Source organism: Bos javanicus, chromosome 5 (genome assembly GCF_032452875.1).
Source record: "Bos javanicus breed banteng chromosome 5, ARS-OSU_banteng_1.0, whole genome shotgun sequence".
Classification (NCBI taxonomy): Eukaryota; Metazoa; Chordata; class Mammalia; order Artiodactyla; family Bovidae; genus Bos; species Bos javanicus.
The window spans coordinates 7,121,611-7,140,126 of record NC_083872.1 but is presented as its reverse complement, the minus strand read 5'-3'; the positions used below and the strand labels follow the sequence as shown (position 1 = coordinate 7,140,126).

General features: G+C 40.4%; 1 pseudogene; it reads left to right on the top strand.

Annotated features, from left to right (window-relative positions):
• Positions 1–17,283: 17,283 nt before the first annotated feature.
• On the top strand, positions 17,284–17,825 carry LOC133248639 (SH3 domain-binding glutamic acid-rich-like protein 2; annotated as a pseudogene).
• The last annotated feature ends 691 nt before the right edge of the window (positions 17,826–18,516 follow it).

Sequence of the window (18,516 nt, the reverse complement as noted above, 5' to 3'; positions counted from 1 at the left end):
AGAATATATGTTTGATGTTATTCTTCATACTTTTAGATTGAGTTTACTGCCTTTGTGGGCTTCCCTGGTGGCTCAGAGGTTCAAGTGTCAGCCTGCGATGTGGGAGACCTGGGTTTGATCCCTGGGTCAGGAAGATCCCCTGGAGAAGCAAATGGCAACCCACTCCAGTATTCTGACCTGGAGAATCCCATGGACAGAGGAGCCTGGTGGGCTACAGTCCACGGGGTTGCAAAGAGTCAGATATGACTGAGCGACTTCACTTTCACTTTTCACTTTCACTTTCACTGCCTTTAGTTCATTATAAAAAGCACTGCCCAATATTTTCTCCCTCTAACTGATAAATCTGAGAAAGTTCAGAGTGAGCACAAAATTGGCCCAATCATCAGCCTTGCTTATTATAGGATTACAGATTAATTTTAGAATATATTTAGCATATATTATTGGCCAGCTGAATTGAAATACTGGCTAATCAGTTAATGATAAAGGTGGATAGATAATATTAAGACCACTTAGAAAGGAAAAAATGTTTTAAAATCTTCAAACTATATTTAGAAGTCAATGTGTAAATCTACCTCTTTTATGTCTATTTTTGAAACCTCTACGTTACAAATGTTGCCCACAAAACCCTAGGAGGTAGGCATTATGAATACATTTACAGAGCAAAGACTAAAATTCTGTATTCTCTAACTCTGAAACCAGGCACTTAAGTACTTATGCTATTTTTGCTCAATCTGAAAAATATGTTGGTCATTATAGTACACATTTTTGACATTTTTAAATGGCTGATCAGAAAATGAACCCCTGTCCATGCTTTGGGTCCAACATTGTACAAATCAGTCTCTGCAGGAGGCAGCTCTATCTTCCATTGCCAGCACCTAGAGGGCCAGACACTCGAGCTCTCAGACCCCTGGCAGCTCAGATTCAGACCCACGTGCTAAATTCTGGCCTCCCAACATAGGATTTTGAATCTGGCACAAAGATTGAAGGAAAAAGAGAGAGTTTAAAATTCATTTCTAGCTTTGGCAGCATCCAGGGATGATATTTCAGTTTCCAGTGTTGATATTCATAACAAAATCAAGAGTCTTACAGTCTAATCTAAGACTCTAATCTAAGTCACCCGCGGCACTATTATCAGAAGATCATTCCTTGGTGTGATCTGCAAGTACCTGTGGCTACACTGTCTTAAGCCTAGTTCTGTGCCTTATTCTCCAAAATTTTCATCAGTTTCATCATCTTTCAAAATTTTCAACAATGTATATGATGTCTAGCCAGTCAGTATCCTTTCAACCTTAATTAACTGTAATTGGTCTCTGTATCTTATGTACTTACAGGTTGCTAGAGCTAAAGGATAATCATCTGTTTACCCCTGTACCATGTTATTTCTCTACTCCCTCATTTTACCTGAAGTTATTTATAGTATTATCCATTCTGTCTCAAAATCCATCCTTCACTTTTCCCTTCAATTGTAAAGCCTTTGATTTTTAGCTAGACAGGTGGCCACCCAACCAAAATCTACATTTCCCAAATTTCCTTGCAGCTACATTGGTTCATGACTAAGTTCTGACGTGGGATGTGAGTGAAAATGAGTGGAATGACTTCTGCATCATGACAGTAAAGGAAAGAAGCATTGTCTCCACGTCTCCTTTTTTTGCTCACAACTTACTAGAAGGCAGACATGACGGTGAAAGCTGAAGCAGCTATTTCAGACCTTAAGGAGGAAACCACAGGTTGAAAAGACAGAGCAACAGGGCAGAAGGAGTGTGGGTCATGGATGAGTGCCTTCACCCTGGTCTGCTTACCCTTGAATTGTTACTCATAAAATAAACAAACTTCTATCTTTTTATAGGTCGTTGCTATTTTGGACTTTGTTGAAAAGCCAAACTACTGTGACCATTAGCATTTTCTTTTTAAAAAAATCTCCGTAGCCCCTTTTGGCCACATCATGCGGCATGTGGGATCTTATTTCCATGACCAGGGATTGGACCCGTGCCGCTGCAGTAGAAGCACAGAATCTTAACCACTGGACTGCCAGGGAAGTCCCTTGGCATTTTCAGCGATATTCTATAACTTCTTGCCAGTTATCCTCTACCTTGGTTCTGCTGAAGCTTTGTCACAAGAAGGGGAACACTGCTTCATGTGTCTCCCACTTGAACTTGAAACTCATTTACTTTGATAACTTTTCAGCAGTAACAGAAGTGAGAAGACACGACAGTGACCACTTCTGCCACAGCGGCAGAAACAGAAACCCCAGTGTAGCATGAAGACGTAGCAAATTCTAATGAGCATGGAAAGGTCAGGCGTTAGTTTTACATGCTTCTTGAAAAGTGATATGAGGCCTGTTAGCAGTTCTTAAATAATGTTGCAGTATTGGTTTTCATCCCGAGGTTCATGGCACACTACCTAAATAGAACAGATAAAAGAAAACAGCTGTGTTGTGGTTTATGATACTCATGTTTGCCATTGACAGAGTTGCAGTTGAGGTTTTCTTTTAATTAATCACACTAAAGAAAGGTTCCAAAAGTAAGTCTCTCTTTTTCCAATTTAACATAATCTCTATGCCATAAATTAAAATTTTAAAAGTCAAATGCAAAGCAGTTATGAAGATCATCCTTTCTTTTCTAAGCTTACAGTTTGACCATTCCCACATGCATAAGATAAGAGAGTAGGGAAACAAGTAGCTTTGCTAAACATTTTGGTATGTGGAAAAACCATTTCGGCACTGATGCTATGGAACTGCAAAAAAGTTCAAACACAAATGAAACCTGCCTATTGTAATAAATTACTGGGCACGTTAGAGCCTTGATTTGACCCAAAATGCTTCATAATGGGTGTTTTACTGTGTCTAAACCTCTACTTTCTTTGAGTTTAAAAAAAAAACTGCATCTTTTCCTATCTGTGGTTCATGTTCTATAACTGCTGCTGCTGCTAAGTCACTTCAGTCGTGTCCGACTCTGTGTGACCCCATAGACGGCAGCCCACCAGGCTCCGCTGTCCCTGGGATTCTCCAGGCAAGAGTACTGGAGTGGGGTGCCATTGCCTTCTCCGGTTCTATAGCTAGGGGGAATAAAAAGAAATCCTATTTCTGTGCTGTTGGTGTTGCAAAAATATAAAAGTTTACTGCTCCTAGGAAGTCAGATCAAGTCATTAGTAATTATAAGCACTAAAATTACTATCACTATTAATTTTCTTTGGATTTCCCTGGTGGCTCAGAAGTTTTCTTTATCCATCTGAAATACAAGAACATTTTTAAGTACTGCTGAAACTGTCATTTAAAAAGACACACATACATGACATATCAAAAATGATCTTCTTCAATCATTATCAACTTCCTTCTACAGATATTAGAAATCCAAGAGATTCAATAACTTCTTCCCTCTGTTCTGATACTTATCTGGACAAGTATCACTTAATACCATGAAGATGACCAGCTAAGAGCTCAGCTGCCAAAGATGACTGCTTTAAAGTCCTTGTAATATCAGTCTAAGACAGCCCACTAGATGAACAAGGAGATTAATCACAGACCTTTGAAAATGGGTAAGCAAACCACAGCCAAATGGATAATGTTTCACAAAGAACATGTAATCTTTGGATGCTGGGGTTTATTTTACCACATGCATTCCATAATGGCTATGAAGTTTTCTACAACAAAATACCCACTGAGCTCTAAGCCAAGAGGAAAAATGAAATCCTGTCTATACAAAGTCAAGATGGCAACTGATTCAGTTTACTTCACCAAATATTTAATAGTACTCTCCATATGCCAGGCATTAGGGTAGGTGATAAGGATGTAGCAGTGAATTAGACACAGCTCTGACAAATCTTGCTTTTTTTTTTTTTTTTTGCATTTCTTTTTCTTGGGAATGGTCTTGATTCCTGTCTTCTCAGGCACTCTGTCTATCAGATCTAGTCCCTTAAATCTATTTCTCACTTCCACTGTATAATCATAAGGGATTTGATTTAGGTCATACCTGAATGGTCAAGTGGTTTTCCCCACTTTCTTCTATTTAAGTCTGAATTTGGCAATAAGGAGTTCATGATGTGAGCCACAGTCAGCTCCTGGTCTTGTTTTTGCTGACTTTATAGAGCTTCTCCATCTTTGGCTCCAAAGACTATAATCAATCTGATTTCAGTGTTGACCATCTGGTAATGTTCCTGTGTAGAGTCTTCTCCTGTGTTGTTGGAAGAGGGTGTTTGCTATGACCAGTGCGTTCTCTTGGCAAAACTCTATGCCCTGCTTCATTCCGTATTCCAAGGCCAAATTTGCCTGTTACTCCAGGTGTTTCTTGACTTCCTACTTTTGCATTCCAGTCCCCTATAATGAAAAGGACATTTTTTTTGAGGGTTACTTCTAAAAGATCTGGTAGATCTTCATAGAACCATTTAACTTCAGCTTCTTCAGCATTACTGGTTGGGGCATAGACTTGGATTACCATGATATTGAATGGTTTGCCTTGGAAATGAAGATTGCATCCAAGTACTGCATTTTGGACTCTTTTGCTGACTATGATGGCTACTGCATTTCTTCTAAGGGATTCCTGCCACAATAGTAGATATAATGGTCATGTGAGTTAAATTCACCAATTCCAGTCCATTTTAGTTCACTGATACCTGGAATGTTGACACTCACTCTTGCCATCTCCTGTTTGACCACTTCCAATTTGCCTTGATTCATGGACCTAACATTCCAGGTTCCTATGCAATATTGCTCTTTACAGCATCGGACCTTGCTTCTATCACCAGTAACATCCACAACTGGGTATTGTTTTTGCTTTGGCTCCATTCCTTCATTCTTTCTGGAGTTATTTCTCCACTGATCTCCAGTAGCACATTGGGCACCTACTGACCTGTGGAGTTCCTCTTTCAGAGTCCTATCTTCTTGCTTATTTATACTGTTCATGGGGTTCTCGAGGCAAGAATACTGAAGTGGTTTTCCATTCCCTTCTCCAGTGGACCACATTCTGTCAGACCTCTCCACCATGACCTGTCTATCTTGGGTGGCTCCACATGGCATGGCTTAATTTCACTGAGTTAGACAAGGCTGTGGTCCATGTGATCAGATTGGCTAGATGTCTGTGATTGTGGCATCAGTCTGTCTGCCCTCTGATGCACGCTCTCAGTGCCCAGCACCTTACTTAAATGCAAAAAAGCAAAATGGCTGTCTGGGGAGGCCTTACAAATAGCTGTGAAAAGAAGAGAAGTGAAAAGCAAAGGAGAAAAGGAAACATATACCCATTTGAAGGCAGAGTTCTAAAGAATAGCAAGGAGAGATAAGAAAACCTTCCTCAGTGATCAGTGCAAAGAAATAGAGGAAAACAATAGAATGGGAAAGACTGGAGACCTCTTCAAAAAAATTAGAGATACCAAGGGAACATGTCATGCAAAGATGGGCTCGATAAAGGACAGAAATGGTAGGGACCTAACAGAAGCAGAAGATATTAAGAAGAGGTGGCAAGAATACACAGAAGAACTGTACAAAAAAGATCTTCACGACCCAGATAATCACGATGGTGTGATCACTCACGTAGAGCCAGACATCCTGGAATGTGAAGTCAAGTGGGCCTTAGGAAGCATCACTACGAACAAAGCTAGTGGAGATGATGGAATTCTAGTTGAGCTATTTCAAATCCTAAAAGAAGATGCTGTGAAAGTGCTTCACTCAATATGCCAGCAAATTTGGAAAACTCAGCAGTGGCCACAGGATTGGGAAAGTCAGTTTTCACTCCAATCCCAAAGAAAGGCAATGCCAAAGAATGCTCAAACTACCACACAATTATACTCGTCTCACATGCTAGTAAAGTAATGTTCAAAATTCTCCAAGCCAGGTTTCAGCAGTATGTGAACTGTGAACTTCCAGATGTTCAAGCTGGTTTTAGAAAAGGCAGAAGAACCAGAGATCAAATTGCCAACATCCGCTGGATCATGGAAAAAGCAAGAGAGTTCCAGATAAACATCTACTTCTGCTTTATTGACTATGCCAAAGCCTTTGACTGTGTGGATCACAATAAACTGTGGAAAATTCTGAAAGAGATGGGAATACCCGACCACCTGACCTGCCTCTTGTGACATGTGTATGTGGGTCAGGAAGCAACAGTTAGAACTGGACATGGAACAACAGACTGGTTCCAAATCGGGAAAGGAGTGCGTCAAGGCTGTATATTGTCACCATGCTTATTTAACCTCTATGCAGAGTACACCACGAGAAATGCTGGGCTGGAAGAAGCACAAGCTGGAATCAAGATTGCCGGGAGAAATATCAATAACTTCAGATATGCAGATGACACCACCCTTATGGCAGAAAGTGAAGAGGAACTAAAAAGCCTCTTGATGAAAGTGAAAGAGGGAGTGAAAAAGTTGGCTTAAAGCTCAACATTCAGAAAACTAAGATCATGGCATCTGGTCCCATCACTTCATGGGAAATAGATGGGGAAACTGGAAACAGTGTCAGACTTTATTTTTTGAGGCTCCAAAATCACTGCAGATGGTGACTGCAGCCATGAAATTAAAAGATGCTTCCTTCTTGGAAGAAAGTTATGATCAACCTAGATAGCATATTAAAAATCAGAGACATAACTTTGCCAACAAAGGTCCATCTAGTCAAAGCTATGGTTTTTCCAGTAGTCATGTATGAATGTGAGAGTTGGACTATAAAGAAAACAGAGCAGTGAAGAATTGATGCTTTTTAACTGTGGTGTTGGAGAAGACTCTTGAGAGTCCCTTGGACTGCAAGGAGATCCACTGGTCCATGCTAAAAGAAATCAGTCCTGGGTGTTCATTGGAAGGACTGATGCTGAAGCTGAAATTCCAATACTTTGGCCACCTGATGTGAAGAACTGACCCATTTGAAAAGACCCAGATGCTGGGAAGGATCAACAAAGATCCAAATAGTCAAAGCTATGGTTTTTCCAGTAGTCATGTGAGAACTGGACCTTAAAGAAGGCTGAGTGCTAAAGACCTGATGCTTTCAAACTGTGGTGCTGGAGAAAACTCTTGAGAATCCCTTAGACTACAAGATCAAATCAGTCAATCCTAAAGGAAATCAACCCTGAGTATTCATTGGAAGGACTGATGCTGAAGCTCCAATACTTTGGCCACCTGATGCAATGAGCTGACTCATTTGAAAAGACCCTGATGCTGGGAAAGATAGAAGGCAGGAAGAGAGGGGGACGACAGAGGATGAGATGGTTGGATGGCATCATTGACTCAATGGGCATGAGTTTGAGAAAACTTTAGAAGATGGTGAAGAACAGGGAAGCCTGGCCTGCTGCCGTCCATGGGTTCACAGAGAGTAGGACACAACTTAGTGATTGAAGAAAAACAACAATCCAAACTCTGTATTCTTACAGGCTTGTGCTGACTACAGACTCTGAAATAAATCACTTCAATGTGTAAAAAGTCCAGCTATCAGCACACAGACATGTAGCAAAAGTGTGTGGGTTCAAAACCTAACTCTACTGTGTACTTATATTTATATGTTTTTACTTATACGTTACTTGAATTCTTGATGCCTCAATTTCCTGATCTGTAAAATGGGAATAATAATTGTATGTGCCTTAAAGGACTGTGGTGAAGAGTAAATTAGTAATATATTGAAATCACTTAGAACAAACCCTAGTTAGAGTAAATCTTCCTAATTATGAGCCATGATCTTTAAAGTAAAACAAAATCTCCAGAGAGTCAAGAGAAGAGGGGTCTAGGATACAGCCATAAGGAGCTTCAGCATTTGAAGATAAGGAAGAGAAGGTGAAATCTTCAAATGAAAATAAGTAGCCAAAGGTGCTAAGAAAGTCAGAGGGTGTCATAGGAATCAGGTGAAAAACCGGTTTATCAGGAAGAAGTTGGTAAAAAACATACCCAAAACTAAAAAGAGTTCAAGGAAGGTGGGAATTGAATATTGTCCTTTGAAGTCTTTAGGTCCTTGGCAGTCTCGACAAGAACCAATCAATGAAGTGGTGTGAGAGTGGAAGTAAATGGTGCTCAAATGAAGCCCCTAGGGGAGATGAGGAGGTCTGGCTGTGACGGGCAGAAGCCTGCTGGGGAATAGCTGAAAGGTCTTAGAGGACCCCAGGAAGACTTTTTTAGAGACAAAGACAGAAGAGACTAGAGTATGTTCAAATGCCTGTGATCCATGTATGCGCGCTAAGTTGCTTCAGTAGTGTCCGACTCTGTGCTACCCTATGGACTGCTGCCTGCCAGGCTCCACTCTCTATGGGACTCTTCAGGCAAGAATACTGGAGTGGGTTGCCACACCCTCCAACAGGGGATCTTCTCAACCCAGGGATCAAACCCACATTTCTTAAGTCTAACTTGCATTGGCAGATGGGTTCTTTATCACTAATGCCTCCTGGGGAGCCCATGAAATCCATGAATGGGTGGTAAATGTTGGAATCCTGATCACAGCCTTCTCAATTTACAAGGAACAGAAAAACTATCCTTACTTCTCAGGAACAATCTTGCTGATAATCTAAGTGAAGTGATATACCCATAGAAAAATGCCTACAGACCTCTACTAAACCACTTATCATGCTGAAATTATTGGTACACTTGTTATTTCACTCACTAAAATAGAATGCATTTCAGTGCAGGGATAGCTTATCTACTCCCATGCCTGGCATGTTCAATTCACTAGTCAAACAAGAAAGTCTAGCCCATGAATGAAATTAGTTCCATTTACTTGTTAAACACATATGTCCAGTTCTCCTCATTTTCAAAAAATAGTCTGGCCAGAGAGAAAAACTACAAACTTTTTTTAAAGGCCTAGATAAAGAGATTTCTAACCTAGACTTGAACTTAACTTTTTAACATGTGTTAGAACAGATAAAGCTACACAGACTGTAAGATTTCCTCTCTACCTTTCCTGAAAGTACTGCATTTTATACATTTCTTTACCTTCCACTGAGTCCAGCAAGGCATTAAACATAAAGGAAGAGGTTCAATAAATATTTATTGACTGATCTTTCTTTTACCTTCATGAAATTATATATATATGAAGCAGAAACACTGCTGCTGAATATTGTGATAAAACAGTAATTTCTCTTCAGTACTGTCTCCCAAACATTTTACAAAAGAATGTTCGCACAAAACAGCAGGTAAATGAATCATGGTAAGACCGTTCATTTGCCACATAAAATAGATGTATTGGTCTCGGTGCAATATGCAATCATTTTTAGCTGTCGGGTGATTAAATTGCAAGTTTAAGTTCTAATTATTTACATTTGCTGTGTTGAAAATGGATAATAAAGTTAATCTGCTCTCAGGAACCCCCCTGATGGGCAGAGAAGTTGTCTAGCAGTATAAAAACAAGATCTCTTTCAGTAAGAAACATTTACACAGTGACCAATCTATTGTTCTCTAGGATGAATCAGTACAGGGATATTTTCTTTCTGTGCAAAACATAGTCATTTTATAATATTTTGTTGCTTCTGTTCCTTCTGCCTCAGGCATAGATGCAGTTAGAGAACTAAAAAGTCAGAAAAACCTCTAGAATTCAAGTGTTGTGACATTCAATCTTTCTTGACTAAAGCAACTCAGCAAAGGATGTTATTTCCAGTCCCAGTACATCAGAAAAGTGTCACTAAATGCACATTTCTGTGGCAAAGGTCACTGATTCATCTATATCCGTGTTTTCAGAAGTAAAATAATGTTTTCCCGAAGGAAAAAATTAATAGGGACATTTACGCTGTGAATTCAGGACAATACTTGGTTAAAAACATGGCCCCTGTCATTCGGTGAATGGTATTTTTAGGTCTGGGGCAGAAGAAAACCCTTCTCCCAGTCATTCTGGCATACCTGTGCTCCCAAAGAAAGTGCAGAATTGCTTTCTTACTTCAAACCATAAAATAAGCTGCTGTGCTAGACGAGGGCATTTAAAGTCTATGTGACTTCTGGGAAAGATTATATAAACACGAGTCTAGCTCTCGTTCCAGAATCCCACTGAAGTGACCCATGGAATATTCAAATGGAAATACTGCCTGAGCACCAGACGCTAGAAGAGATCTCCATCGCTCCATTCCAGAAAAAAAAAAAAAAAAAAAGGATGGAAAGCTTCCATGTCAATCAAAACGTTGGGTAATATGAGGACTTTCCTGTTGGTCAGTGGTCAAGAATCTGCCTTCCAACGCAAGGGACACATGTTTGATCCCTGGTTGCGGAACTAGGTTCCCACATGCCATGGGGTAACTAAGCCTAAGCACCGCAACTACAGAGAAGGCCAAACACAGCAATGAGGATCCTGTGTACCACAACGAAGACCCAAGGCAGCCAAGTGCGTAGACAGACAGAAATAAATAAATATTTTTTTTAAATATATTGGGTAATAAGAGGATACTTCAATCACCCTTATAAACTAGAGAAAACAGCCAGAGACAAGGGTAAAAAAAAAAACCATAACCATGGATAGATTTCTTCTGTCTGTTGTTTTAGACCCACAGCCAACACCAAAAGGCTCCATGGTTTGCTCCTAACACAGGTAGAACCAAAGCAGGCATGGAAGTAGACATATGGAATACGGGAAACAACTAATTTGGAATATAGCACAGAGACATAGTCCTGTGCCATGATGTCCCCCAGCACCATTTCCCTCTTAGACTTTCTCATATTGATCAGTTCAGTTCAGTTCAGTTCAGTCGCTCAGCTGTGTCCGATTCTTTGCAACTCCATGGACTGCAGCATGCCAGGCCTCTCTATCACCAACCCCCACAGTTTACTAAACTCATGTCCGTTGAGTACCTGATCCATCCAACCATCTCATCCTCTGTTGCCCCCTTCTCCTTCTGCCTTTAATCCTTCCCAGAATCAGGGTCTTTTCGAAAGCATCAGCTCTTCGCATCAGGTGGCCAAAGTATTGCAGCTTCAGCTTCAACATCAGTCCTTCCAATGAACACCCAGGAATGATCTCCTTTAGGATGGACTGGTTGGATCTCCTTGCAGTCCAAGGGACTCTCAAAAATCTTCTCCAACACCACAGTTAAAAAGCATCAATTCTTCGGCGTTCAGCTTTCTTTATAGTCCAAATCTCACATCCATACATGACTACTGGAAAAACCATAGCCTTGATTAGATGGATCTTTGTTGGCAAAGCAATGTCTCTGCTTTTGACTATGCTATCTAGGTTGGTCATAACTTTTCTTCCAAGGAGTAAGCATCTTTTAATTCATAGCTTCAGTCACCATCTGCAGTGATTTTGGAGACCCAAAAAATAAAGTCTGACACTGTTTTCACTGTTTCCCCATCTATTTGCCATGAACTGATGGGACCAGATGCCATGATCTTCATTTTCTGAATGTTGAGCTTTAAGCCAGCATTTTCACTCTCCTCTTTTGCTTTCATCATGAGGCTCTTTAGTTCTTCTTCACTTTCTTCCATAAGGGTGGTGTCATCAGCATATCTAAGGTTATTGATATTTCTCCTAGCAATCTTTATTCCAGCTTGTGCTTCATCCAGCCCAGCATTTCTCATGATGTACACTGCATAGAAGTTAAACAAGCAGGGTGACAATATACAGCCTTGACGTACTCCTTTCCCGATTTGGAACCAGTCTGTTGTTCCATGTCCAGTTCTAACTGTTGCTTCCTGACCTGCATACAGATGTCTAAAGAGGCAGGTCAGGTGGTCTGGTATTCCCATCTGTTTAAGAATTTTCCACAGTTTGTTGTGATCCACACAGTCAAAGGCTTTGGCATAGTCAATAAAGCAGAAGTAGATGTTTATCTGGAACTCTCTTGCTTTTTTGATGATGCAACAGATGCTGGCAATTTCATCTCTGGTTCCTCTGCCTTTTCTAAAACCAACATGAACATCTGGAACTTCACAGTTCACATACTGATGAAGCCTGGCTTGGAGAATTTTGAGCATTACTTTATTAGCGTGTGAAATGAGTGTCATTGTGTGGTAGTTTGAGCATTGTTTGGCATTGCCTTTCTTTGGGATTGGAGTGAAAACTGACCTTTTCCAGTCCTGTGGCCACTGCTGAGTTTTCCAAATGTGCTGGCATATTGAGTGCAGCACTTTCACAGCATCTTCTTTCAGGATTTGAAATAGCTCAACTGGAATTCCATCACCTCCACTAGTTATGTTCATAGTGATGCTTCTTAAGGCCCACTTGACTTCACATTCCAGGATGTCTGGCTCTACGTGAGTGATCACACTGTTGTATTATCTGGGTCATGAAGATCTTTTTTGTACAGTTTTTCTCTGTATTCTTGCCACCTCTTCTCAATATCTTCTGCTTCTGTTAGGTCCATACCATTTCTGTCCTTTATTGAGCCCATCTTTGCATGAAATGTTCCCTTGGTATCTCTAATTTTCTTGAAGAGATCTCTAGTCTTTCCCATTCTACTGTTTTCCTCTATTTCTTGGCACTGATCACTGAGGGAGGCTTTCTTATCTCTCCTTGCTATTCTTTGAAACTCTGCCTTCAAATGTGTATATCTTTCCTTTTCTCTTTGCTTTTCACTTCTCTTTTTTCACAGCTATTTGTAAGGCCTCCTCAGACAGCCATTTTTGCTTTTTTGCATTTGTTTTTCTTGCGGATGCTCTTGATCCCTGTCTCCTGTACAATGTCAGGAACCTCCATCCATAGTTCATCAGGCAGTCTGTCTATCAGATCTAATCCCTTGAATCTATTTCTCACTTCCACTGTATAATTGTAAGGGATTTGATTAGGTCATACCTGAATGGTCTGTGGTGTTTTTGTTGATTTGGTGGCTTATTTCTTCCCTACTTCCTTCTGTGTAGGTTTGAAGGAACTCTGTGAAACATTTGGGGAGAACAGGAAGCACACCAATTGCCAGTAGTACCCACTCAACTCCTACAAAGATTGGCAAGCACAGGCAACCTTCTGGGAGTAAAAGAAAACTGAAAATATCATGAGATCTGAAAATGTTGAGAGTATGTAAGTGAAGGGAGCACTTAGAAAAATGGCACAGCCATTGACTCAACAGGTATTTTTTGAGCATACCATGTGCCAGGTGAAAAAAGGAAATGAAACAGTAAAGACGTCTTCCTTCGTTTGAGGAAGTAGTTGGCTACCCTGTATATTGACTTACTAACTTACTACTGGAATTGAATAAGACTGCGTGCCTAGGAGCTCGGTCATGTCCACATCTTTGTGACCATATGGACTATAGCCCACCAGGCTCCTCTGTCCATCAGATTCTCCAGGCAAGAATACTGGAGTGGGTTGCTATGCCCTCTCCAGGGGATCCTCCCAACCCAGGAATCGAACCCGTGTCTCCTGTGTCTCCTACACTGCAGGCAGATGCTTTACCTGGTGAGTCTATCAAATAAGCCTTTAGAAAATGTCTAACCCATGTATAGTAAGATTCAAGGGACCGCTGAAGTGATAGTGTAGTGAGAGGGACAAATCTAAGACTAAAAACTCACTGAAAATGAAAGCAGAGTCACTAAAGTAAAGCCACAGGGAGGCAATTAAGAACAGAAAATCAAGTCAGTGTTAGATAAAAGTGAGAAATACACTCAGAACTCCCAAGAAAGCCTTAAAAATTTTAAATTATGAGAGAAAATAAGTGAGAGAGAGAGATCCCAGTGTTTATACCTTTGGTTCATTGGAATTCCAGAAAGAAAGAGACAAAATAAAGTAATAATAGCAGAAAACTTTGTTCATATAAGAAAGACCTACTTCTTTGTGAAATTGACAAACCATTTCTAATATTCATATATGAAAAATCTAAGCCCCTAAAAAAAAAAACCAAAACTGTTGAAAAAGAACCAAATTGAGGATTAACCCTATCTGATTACAAGACTTCCTATAAAGCAAGAGTATTTAAGATAATATTGTATTGGAGTAAGACAGAGAGAAAGTGTTTTGGGACAGACTGAGGAGTACAGAATGGACTCATTCCTATATGTTCAAAAGACTTCTGACAAAGGCAAAAAATCACTTCAGTGGGGGAAAGGAAAGTCTCTTCAAAACAATGTGAATAAATAATTGGATATTCATATAAAGAATCTTGATCTTTGTGTGCCATATTGTACAAAAAATTAATTCAGTATAGATTATGAGCCCAAATTTATAAGTTAAAATTATAAGGCTTCTAAAAGGAAACACAAGAATATTCTCACAAGAATAGTTGAAATCAGCATATAATTTTATTAAAGCAATAACAAGAAAAGAAAAAATTGAAAAATTAGAACTTATCAAAATGTAGAACGATTGTTCATCAAAAACCTCATTAAGTAAATGAATAGGCAAGCCATAGACTGGGAGATATTCTCAGAGGATGAGGTGGTTAGATAGTATCACCAACTCAATGGATATGAATTTGAGCAAACTCCAGAAGACAGTGGAGGACAGAAGAGGCCAGTGTGCTTCAGTCCATGGGGTCACAAAGAGTCAGACACAACTTAGCAACTGAACAACAATAACTAACATATAACAAAGTTTGTGTATACAGAATATATAAGAAATCCTACAATTCAAAATAAAAACACATATGATACCATCAGATCAGTTCAGTTCAGTCACTCAGTCGTGTCTGACTCTTTGTGACCCCATGAATCGCAGCACGCCAGGCCTCCCGGTCCATCACCAACTCCTGGAGTTCACCCAAACCCATGTGCATCGAGCCGGTGATGCCATCCAGCCATCTCATCCTCTGTCATCCCCTTCTCCTCCTGCCCCCAATGCCTCCCAGCATCAGAGTCTTTTCCAATGAGTCAACTCTTCACGTGAGGTGGCCAAAGTATTGGAGTTTCAGCCTCAGCATCAGTCCTTCCAAAGAACACCCAGGACTGGTCTCCTTTAGAATGGACTGGTTAGATCTCCTTGCAGTCCAAGGGACTCTCAAGAGTCTTCTCCAACACCACAGTTCAAAAACATCAATTCTTCAGTGCTCAGCTTTCTTCACAGCCTAACTCTCACATCCATACACGACCACTGGAAAAACCATAGCCTTGACTAGAGGAACCTTTGTTGGCAAAATATTGTCTCTGCTTTTGAATATGCTCTCTAGGTTTGTCATAACTTTCCTTCCAAGGAGTAAGCGTCTTTTAATTTCATGGCTGTAATCATCATCTACAGTGATACTGGAGCCCAGAAAAATGAAGTCTGACTCTATTTCCACTGTTTCTCCATCTATTTCCCATGAAGTGATGGGACCAGATGTCATGATCTTCGTTTTCTGAATGTTGAGCTTTAAGCCAACATTTTCACTCTCCTCTTTCACTTTCATCAAGAGGTTTTTTAGTTCCTCTTCACTTTCTTCCATAAGGGTGGTGTCATCTGCATATCTGAGGTTATTCATATTTCTCCCAGCAATCTTGATTCCAGCTTGTGCTTCTTTCAGCCCAGCGTTTCTCATGATGTACTCTGCATAGAAGTTCAATAAGCAGGGTGACAATATACAACTTTGACATACTCCTTTTCCTATTTGGAACCAGTCCGTTGTTCCATGTCCAGTTCTAACTGTTGCTTCCTGACCTGCATATAGATTTCTCAAGAGGCAGATCAGGTGGTCTGGTATTCCCATCTCTTTCAGAATTTTCCACACTTTATTGTGATCCACACAGTCAAAGGCTTTGGCATAGTCAATAAAGCAGAAATAGATGTTTTTCTGGAACTCTCTTGCTTTTTCCATGATCCAGTGGATGTTGGCAATTTGATCTCTGGTTCCTCTGCCTTTTCTAAAACCAGCTTGAACATCTGGAAGTTCATGGTTCACGTATTGCTGAAGCCTGGCTTGGAGAATTTTGAGCGTTACTTTATTAGTGTGTGAGATGAGTGCAATTGTGTGGTAGTTTGAGCATTATTTGGCATTCCCTTTCTTTGGGATTGGAGTGAAAAATGACCTTTTCCAGTCCTGTGGCCACTGCTGAGTTTTCCAAATTTGCTGGCATATTGAGTGCAAGCACTTTCACAGCATCTTCTTTCAGGATTTGAAATAGCTCAACTGGAATTCCATCACCTCTACTAGCTTTGTTCGTAGTGATGCTTTCTAAGGCCCACTTGACTTCACATGCCAGGATGTCTGGCTCTAGGTGAGTGATCACACCATCGTGATTATCTGGGTCATGAAGATCTTTTTTGTACAGTTCTTCTGTGTATTCTTGCCACCTCTTCTTAATATCTTCTGCTTCTGTTTCAATAAAATTGAGCAGAAGACTTAGACAACTCACAAATGAGATACACAGATGGCAATAAGTAAGAGAATTTTGTGCAATACCATCAAACATTAGGGAAATGCAAAATAAAATCAAACGGGTACACACCACATATCATAATGGATAAAATAATACTGACAATACCAAATAGAGGATGTGAGACAACTATAATCCTCATACATTTCTGACAGGGGTGTAAAATGGTACAACTATTTCAGAAAATAGCTTGGCAGTTTTTTACAGGGTTAAAAAATTCACCTACTCTACTGCCCATATATTTTCCCCAGAGAAATAAAAACGTATGTCCATAGACAACTTGCATAAGAATGTTCATAAAAGTTTAGTTCATAATAGCCCAAACTGATAACAATCCAAATGTTTAGCAACACATTTTTGCATTTCACTCTATGTAAATTTTGTATCATAAAAATAAAAAATTATAAAAGGAAGAAAGACCTGAGTCTGAAAATTCACAGTGTGCTTCATGTTCTAAGAAAACCTGATCAACAAAATCACACTTGGTATAATTGAGTCAGATGGCTCAAAATGGAGTAAAATCAAGTTGCATGCAGACTTCTTTCAGTGACACTCAGTCATAGAACACTATGTAAGAGTATCTTTATCATTACAAATTAAAGCGTAATGGTGCCAGAATTCAGTATTCGGCAAAGTTGTCATTAATGTGTGAAGTCAATTAAAGTACAACCTCAGGTATGGAAGGACTCAGAAAATACACCAACCACTCAAATATTCTTCCAGAAAAAATCTAACCCAGAAACCAAAAGTCTAGGTTTATAATACCAACTTAAATTAACAATAATCAGGAAGGAATTTGGATAGGAATCCAAATCATTGTAGGAAATAAAACAAGCAGTAAAAGAAAAATTGGATTTTTTTTTAAAAGAGGTAAGAAACAATACATATGCAGGCAGAGAAAATATGATTTTTAAAAGGACTTACAATCCCTTATTGAAGAGATTCTTAAAAGGACTGAGTAGTTGGCATATACAGAAAAATGTGAGAGGCAATTCTATCGCAGAAGAGAAACAGAAAATCATACTGATTTCCTATTTACCACGTCCATGTAGTATCATTTACTATAGGCTCTTCCACTGTAAAGTGGATCCTTCATGTCCCTCATGAGGTTGACCCTCAAAAACTGTGGCTTTGGCAGAGCGGGCAGGAGGGCTCCGGATCCCTGCCATCTCCCCAGACCCGAGCGCTCTGCAGGGCAGCAGTGGCGGCCGCGGAGTTCTGCCTTCACGTCCCCGCCAGCCCAGAGCCCGCGAGGGCAGAAGGTCGGTCCCTACCCGGCGAGAGGATGGTCATCCGTGAGTTCATCTCCTCCTCCTCAGGCTTCGTGGCGATGAAGAAGAAACAGCAGGATGTGGTTAGATTTCTAGAAGCCGCAAGATAGAGGCTGAAGAGGTGGACATCCCAATGGCAGAAGAGCAGAGGCAGTGGGTGTATAAGAACATCCCCCCAGAGAAGAAACCTGCTCAGGGCAACCCTCTGCCACCTCGATGTTTAATGATGACCAATACTATGGAGATTATGACAGTTTTTTTGAATATAAGATCAATACAGTCCTTTCATTCTTAGGCCTGAGATCACAGTTGGCATCAAAGGCAGAACCTGAGCAAAGACAACTGGAAGAGGGAGAAGATGCATTTCGGAGTCCCTGCTGGTACTCAGCACACAGCTTCTAACCGAATGCATCACTGTGACAGAAGCCACATACATTATCAGTAACTTAGCTTGTCATGGAAAAGGTGTTTGGGGAAGACTTGGGTCTAATGGGATTACATGATTGCTTTAAACCAAATCAGGACTGTGGTGGGTTTTTTCTTATTTTCAGAATTACCTGCAGTTGCCTCACTTTACCCAGAGGATCTGGCACCTGTTCCAGGTGTGCTTCCTGAATGACTGAGTGATAAGCAGGTGGCACCATCAGACAGAAAATATTGGATCTGCCCTGGTTTGTGGTCGATGTCAGGATTGCTCAAACATGCTTCTCTTCAAACTACCTAGGTGCTAATCCTTGAAATTAGTCTGCCAGGCTATTAGAATATTTTGGTCAGAAAGAAAAATAGCAGTGTTGGTTGACAAAGGGCTGAAGGTCTTTGCTGCAAAATAAAATATCACTATTCCAGTGCTTTGTCATAACTGTATAAAAAATTAGATGTTCTTGAGGCGTGAGGGAGAGGAGGCGGGGTCGCGCGCACCAGGCGTGCACATGCGCGCACGAGGCCGGTCGGGCAGAAGAATTAAAAAAAAAAAAAAATTAGATGTTCTAGCCTCCTTTTGGTGATGGAAATTCTTGCCCCCATAAATCCTCCAAGCACCTCCTGATGTGTCCAGAAATCACAGTTGACTATAGTATGTGATCAGAACCAAGTT